Consider the following 7,348-nt stretch of genomic DNA (forward strand, 5'->3'; position numbering starts at 1 on the left):
CAAACTTTCACTCGGGGGCTTAGCTGCAGCCCTGTGCTCGCCTAAGTTACAAAAATCCTACCGAGTGAAGAGCAACCCTCTCACTCGGGGGCTTAGCTGCAGCCCTGTGCTCGCCTAAGTTGTAAAAAATCCTACCGAGTGAAGAGCAACCCTCTCACTCGGAGGCTTAGCTGCAGCCCAGTGCTAGCCTGAGTTATCAAAATCCTACCGAGTGAAGAGTAAACCTCTCACTCGGGGGCTTAGCTGCAGCCCAGTGCTCGTCTAAGTTACAGAAATCCTACCGAGTGGTAAGCCGGGCTTCCACTCGGAGGCTTAGCCGCAGCCCAGTGCTCGCCTAAGTGGACTAAAGGATAAGTCGATTGCAGTAAAGGCGCCTTGCTTTGAACCTGCAAAAGACATTTCGAGCCAAAGGCAATCGTATTCAAGCACCAAATTCAAGTTTGAATCGATATCTAAAGGAACCGAGAGTGCTCAGGCGTTAAGCCTGTTAAGGTTTATCGGTTACAATTCCACTCGGCATACCGAGGCAAATTTAAAGCGTCGAGCCAGAAGAAGTTTTTTACCCCTCCTGTGGAGGGCTGGAAGGTGCAACGAATTCATCAAGGTCAATTCCGTCGGAGATCCGAGTGGCAGCTGCAAGGAAAGTTTCCATAAAGGACCTGAAGTCGTGTTTCTTGGTGTTGGCCACCCGAAGGGCAGCCAGCTTCTCTTCTCGCGCATCTTTACAGTGGACTCGGGCCAGACACAGAGCAACATCTGCACCACACCGAGCCGAGGACTTCTTCCATTCCTGCACTCGACCAGGGATCGAGTTCAAGCGGGCCATCAGCGACTCAAGGTCATTCTGAAGTGTCTCCTCAGGCCAGAGCGTCGAGTCGATGCGAGAGGTGGCGGCCTTCAGCCTTGCGAGATAGTCCACGACAGCTGCAACACGAGACTCCAGTCGGAAAACATCCATGGCAACTTCGTCGTTCACCGGAGAATTGATGGGGTCGAGGTTTGGCTCCAGCCGGCTAGTTTCTTCTTCAAAGTTTTGACAAAATTCTGCAAGGATGATCACTAAGTCAAGGGGATGGTCGAATGGAAAAACCACAATTGGAAATGTTTGCCGAGCATAGAGGTTTACCTTCAAGCATAAGAAACAGCTTCTTGGCAAGACCACTCAGGAAGGCCTCCAGATCAGTTTTCTTCCCAGTCAATTTGCTGACTTGGTCGGTCAGGGCAGCTTTATCAGTTTTAAGTCGACTGACCTCCTTGTTGGCGATCCCAAGAGCAGCTTTCAGATTGGTATTGTCTTGTTCAAGCTTGGTGACTGAAGCTAACTTCTCGTCAGCAAGCTTGATCTTCTCAGCTAGTTCGAGGTCTTTCTTCTGTTGGTCCTCCCTTACCTTACCTGCAAGTTACAGCAAGGTCAGATTTTGAAACAAGCAAGGGGAAAAGCAGTCGTCAGGGTCTCACCAAACATACCTTCGGTCTCCTCCTTTGCCTTCGTCAGCTTCTCCTGAACCAACTTCAAGCTCAGCTCGAGTTGAGTGTGCTTGTTTTCCAGCTCAGAGTAGCGAGCCACAAGATCACAGGAGTTCTGCGAAGAACCAATCGACTAAATGTCAAATATAATTCACTTCCGAGTGAAAAAGGAAAAAAACACACGTTTCTAAGACTACAGCCGAATACAAGCATTCGACCGTAGTCTCGGGGACTACACCCAGTGGGTGCACTCAGCGTGCCCCCACTAATCCTGTTGAAGATAAAGTCGACCAGTCGACCTCAAAAAAAAAGAAGAGAGATGTATTCTTTAAGACTGTGATCAACTGCAAGCAGTCGACCACAGTCTCGGGGACTACACCCAGTGGGTGCACTCAGCGTGCCCCCACCGGTTTGTGAAATCCAGTCGACATAGTCGACTGACAGAAAGATTGACATCATAAAGCCTAAGGCCGACTGCCAGCAGTCGACCTTAGCCTTGGGGACTACACCTAGCGGGTGCACTCAGCGTGCCCCCGCTAACACGGAGTTTAATCGACACACCCAGTGGGTGACTACTATAAATTCCGGAAAGGAAAAGTTTTTGGTAACATATCCAACAGAACAAACGGTGGTCGACTGACCTGAACATTGCTTTGGAGGGCAGAACTGGCGTCATAAGCTGCCTGGCTCGCATCCCGGATGGTCTTCAACTGCTCCATCATGATTCCCGCCTGGCGTATCGCTTACTTCGCCGCGCCAGCTTGGTCCTCTGGGACGTGGTGCGTCGTGAAGAGGGAGGGCTGCTGAGCACTCGTCAATGGATCTGCGAAGGACACCGTGTGTCGATTGGTGTTCTCTTCCTCCGCAGTCAGAATCTCAGGCGCCGTCACATCCTGAGGCACCTTACTGGCGGACGCTTTCCGACTCCTCTTGCGCTTCAGCGGTTCCTCATCCTCATCATCATCAGGGAGATTGATAACAGCGGTGGGTGGAGCTACAGAGAAGAATCAGGATCAAAGATCACGAGTCAGTCGACTAAGAACGGCGTTAAGAATACAGTACCTGGTTTCGAAGTTGCTGCGTCCTCCATATCATGGTCATCAGCCCGGGCTGAGGTTTCAGAAGTAGCAGCACTGCAACTCCAAAGGATCAGTCGACTAACTTCAGCGTCGACCAGAGACAAAGTTCACACAAAATAAGAAGATTCAAGCAGCACGATTACCCTGATATGGTGGGGATGGACACCTTCATCTTCGGAAGGAGCTTAATCGTCTTCGACGGGGCCGCCCTGGGCTGCTTCGGCGCCTTTTCAGTCGGCACCGGAGAGGTGGTCCAAGGGCGCTTGGTCGACTGAACAACGGTCGCAACCCCCTTGCCACGTTCAGTCGAAGGGTCGTGGACAAGCTTCGACCGCCTTTCTGAGCGCGGTGGTACGACCTCCTCCTCCTATTCTTCCTCGTCCTCAACGTCATCTTCATCACCGTCATCATCATCGTCGTCGTCATCATCCTCTGCAACGTCCGAGTCCCATTCCTCCTCTTCCTGGCTCTCGCCCCCACTCGCCTCACCCTCCTCAGTCGGAGCTTGTGCCCCATTGGGCATCGAGTACAGTTCGGTGAGAGCCTAGCAGATATCAAGACAAGGATCGGTCGACCAGTCGGCAGGATAAACAGAAATGAATGCGACAAGAACACAGTGGAGAGCAGAGCAAATGTACCTTGTTTGGATCGGTGTTGTGGTCGAGTGGAGGAATCCTTCTGGCTCCGCGTGGGTTATCCTTGTTTCCGGTAACGGCTACCATCCATCTTTCCAGAGTGACATCGTCGACTGCCTCTGGATGGACTCGAGTCTCGTCTTCAGTCCCACAGTACAACCACATGCAGTGGCTCCGGAACTGAAGGGGCTGGATGCGACGCCTGAGGAAGACCTCCAGGAGGTCCATGCCCGTCACTCCCTCCCGAACCAACTGCACCACGCTCTCCATCAACATCTTCACGTCAGCTTTCTCCTCCGGAATCAACTTCAGAGAGGAAGGCTTGTTCACTCGGTCCATGGTAAACTGTGGGAGTCCACTCGACTGCCCCGGCATCGACTGGTCCTGGCAGTAGAACCAGGTCGACTGCCAGCCTCTGACTGACTCGGGAAAGGTCATGGGCGGGAAGGTGCTCTTATTCCTCACCTGGATGCCCAGACCCCCACACATTTGGACGACTCGGGTCCTTTCATCGCCTGGGCTCGCCTTCTTCACGGTCTGAGAGCAACACGTGAATATATGCTTGAACAAACCCCAGTGCGGTCGACAGCCCAGGAAACCCTCACACATGGACACGAATGCGGCAAGATAGGCGATAGAATTTGGGGTAAAGTGGTGGAGCTGCGCTCCAAAGAAGTTCAAGAAGCCACGGAAGAAAATACTCGGCGGCAAAGAAAATCCACGATCAACATGGGTGGCCAAGAGCACACACTCACCCTCTTCTGGCTGGGGCTGCCACTCCTTCCCCGGAAGCCTCGCAGCTCCATGAGGGATCAAGCCCTCGTTGGCCATGTCGAGGAGGTCTTTTTCTGTGATGGTCGACTGGATCCAGTCTCCTTGGACCCAGCCCTTCGGCAGGCGGGATCTGGACGAAGACCCGCCGCGGCTGGTAGATCTCCCCTTTGCCTTCTCCGACGCCGACGCCTTCTTCGCACGTTCCAGCGCCGCCGTCTTCTCCTTGGCCATGATTGCCGGCGAGATGCGCGTGGGGAAGTTGTGCGGGGGCGAGAGCGAGCGCGCTGGAGGGGGACGAAGGGAGCAGAGAGAGAGAGAATGCTGAGGCACAGTACAGAAATCCTCGCCGGGCGCATTTATAAGGTCCCTTCCGAGTGGATGACAGGTGGGCCCGGTCGATCTAATCATATCCAGGAACAGTTATGCAGACGGGATACGTGGCGGAGAAAGCGGCGCGGAGATCGAGGCGTCTATGTCCCGTCCCATCCAAACGCCGCGGTCCGCTCCGCTTCGCGCGCGTCCCCAAATTTTGCATCCCGCGGAATCCGCGAACAACAGATCAGTCTGTCAGACACGGGGTTTCCCGCGATCCGTCGCTCGGAGATCGTCGAAGCCCGAAAGATCACTCGACGAAAGAAGAGAATGGATCGAGTCGACTGAAGACAAGTTGCTCACTGTCGACGAAGAGATTCTTTGGTCCAGAACAACGCGTGACCAGAGCGCAAAGGTTAATCGGAAACGACATCAACTCCTTCCTCACTCGAAGCCTCAATCCATTTGGGGGCTAATGATGGGGTCATGTACCTAGGGTAGGGTCATGGACCTGATCTAAGTACCTTACCCAAGGACACCCTTAGAAGAGGTCGCCTTCCAGTCGACCAACGAGGGACTCACTCGACTGACTTGAAGGACTCGACCACGAAGACTCGCTCGACCACCAGGAGGTCAGGAGGCACTCTGCACTGCAACGGCCTGTAATAAAGTAGGCTTTATTATAGTAAAGACACTTTATGTGGGGCGTTACCAGTAACGCCCCAGACTTAACTCACCTTAAACCCTCTCCTACGTGGGCTGGCTGGGGTCCTGGCACACTCTATATAAGCCACCCCCCTCCACAGGTAGAAGGGTTCGGCACCTTGTAACTCATATACTCTTAATCCACTCGACCGCCTCCGGGCTCCGAGACGTAGGGCTATTACTTCTTCCGAGAAGGGCCTGAACTCGTACATCCCTTGTGTTTACAACCTCTCCATAGCTAGGACCTTGCCTCTCCATACCTACCCCCCACTCTACTGTCAGGCTTAGAACCACGACAATGAGCACGGGCGGCGAGCTCCTGCAGCGGGCGGCGCGACGAATGGCTAGCGACGATGGGGAAGGCAGGGTACGGCGGGCGGCGGCGCGAAGGCGGTGAGTCAAAGTCAACGGGAGGCGGTGCTCCGGCGCGGTGCACCACGGCGACGGGGAGCTGCTGGCGGCGGAGTAGCGGGAGCCGCGGGCGACGGCGCGCGGGCTCGGGGACGGGCCCCGATGGGCTTGGCGGGCCTCGCCCGGGCCTGGGCGGGCGCGCGGTGGTGGGAGTGGGGCAGGGGGCGCGTGGCAGCGCTTGGTTGGCCGAAACGGTTATCAGGTGGCGACGCGGTCACTGGGACACTGACAAGCGGCGGACGAGGAGGGGCTCGGCGCGGAAAACTATGGTGTGGCGGCGGCTGCAGCTGCGGGACAGGGGTAGGGGAAGGTTTAGGGGTAGGTTTAGACTAGGGTTGTCTAAATTAGGAAGGAGGGGTGTTTATATAGCAGGTTTGCTAGGGTTAGGGGGTTTTCTGGACCCTTCGATGACGATCGGACGACACCGGTCGCAAGGGGGGGCTAGGTGGCCTTAGCTAGGCCGTGTAGGGGTGGTTGGGCTGAGAGGAGAGGGGAGAAGTGCAGCCCGACAAGGTTTCTAGAGACCGAAAACGTCCGACGAAAAGACCGGCTATACTTCCGCTATATATTTAACGGTTGGGCTATCAAACGAGCTCCGAATGCGACGAAAATTGACAGGCGGTCTACCGACAACATAACAACACCGCATGCCAACTTTCATCCCATCCCGAGAACATTTTTCAGCCACTTATAAAATAATATTTCGGACGTGCCGCGGGCGCGTGCAAGTGTGTCTGGGCTCAGAACAGACAACAGACGGAACTGGGGGAACCCGGACGGATGCAAGTTTTTAAAACATGATGATGCAATGCATATGATGACATGGCAAGATGCAACACGCAAGCGAGTGACAAGGTAACAACAACGAATAACTGGAAGACACCTGGTGCAACGGTCTCGGGGCGTTACATGTTCTTTCACTAAGTATATCTTAAATGGTTAGGTTAACTGTGGAAGAATTAACCCAGCCAAATTCACATCCAAGACATCATATATTTTGGAAAAAATTCAGGCTTTCTCGCACTACATTTTTAGTGGCATAAGAGCATCTCTAGCAGATCCGGTATACCCCGTCCCGCCAAAATTGATTTACAGGATATTGTGAAAGTTTTTTTCTTATTTTTTCAGTATGACTTTTGTTCCGGCAGAACAGATCCCATAATAATATTTCATGGTCCCGGCAAAATTGTACAACCCCCCTAAAAATGTCCGCTAAATAGCAACTGGGTCCGCCTCGGCCGCTTCCACAGCGAGGATCTCGTCGGGATGGACAAAGGGCCGGCGCTAGAGCTCATAGCAAGAAGACGCCATCCACATTGATCGCATGGCGGCATAAGCAGCTAGCGGGAGCTAGCAGAGGCATCGTGTTGGGGAACGCAGTATTTCAAAAAAAATTACCTACGATCACGCAAGATCTATCTAGGAGATGCATGGCAACGAGCGGGGAGAGTGTGTCCACATACCCTCATAGACCGAAAGCGGAAGCGTTTAGTAACGCGGTTGATGTAGTCGAACGTCTTCGCGATTCAACCGATCCTAGCACCGAACGTACGACACCTCTGTGTTCAGCACACGTTCAGCTCGATGACGTCCCTCGAGCTCCTGATCCAGTTGAGGACGAGGGAGAGTTTCGTCAGCATGACGGTGTGTTGACGGTGATGACGAAGTTACTGGCGCAGGGCTTCGCCTAAGCACTAAGACGATATAACCGAGGTGTGTAACTATGAAGGGGGGCACCGCACACGGCTAAGAGAAGACTTGGTGTGTCTTTGGGGTGCCCCCCTCCCACACATATAAAGGAGGGGGGAAGAGGAGGCCGGCCCTAAGGGGGGCGCGCCAAGGGGGGGATACCTACTTGGACTCCCGGTCCAGGTCCCCCCTTTTCCTCTTCCAACTAGGAGAAGGAGGGAAGGAGGAAGAGGGGAGAAGGAAAGAGAGGGGGGCACCACCCCCTCCTAGTCCAAT

This window comes from Triticum dicoccoides, chromosome 7A, assembly GCF_002162155.2.
Source record: "Triticum dicoccoides isolate Atlit2015 ecotype Zavitan chromosome 7A, WEW_v2.0, whole genome shotgun sequence".
Taxonomy (NCBI): domain Eukaryota; kingdom Viridiplantae; phylum Streptophyta; class Magnoliopsida; order Poales; family Poaceae; genus Triticum; species Triticum dicoccoides.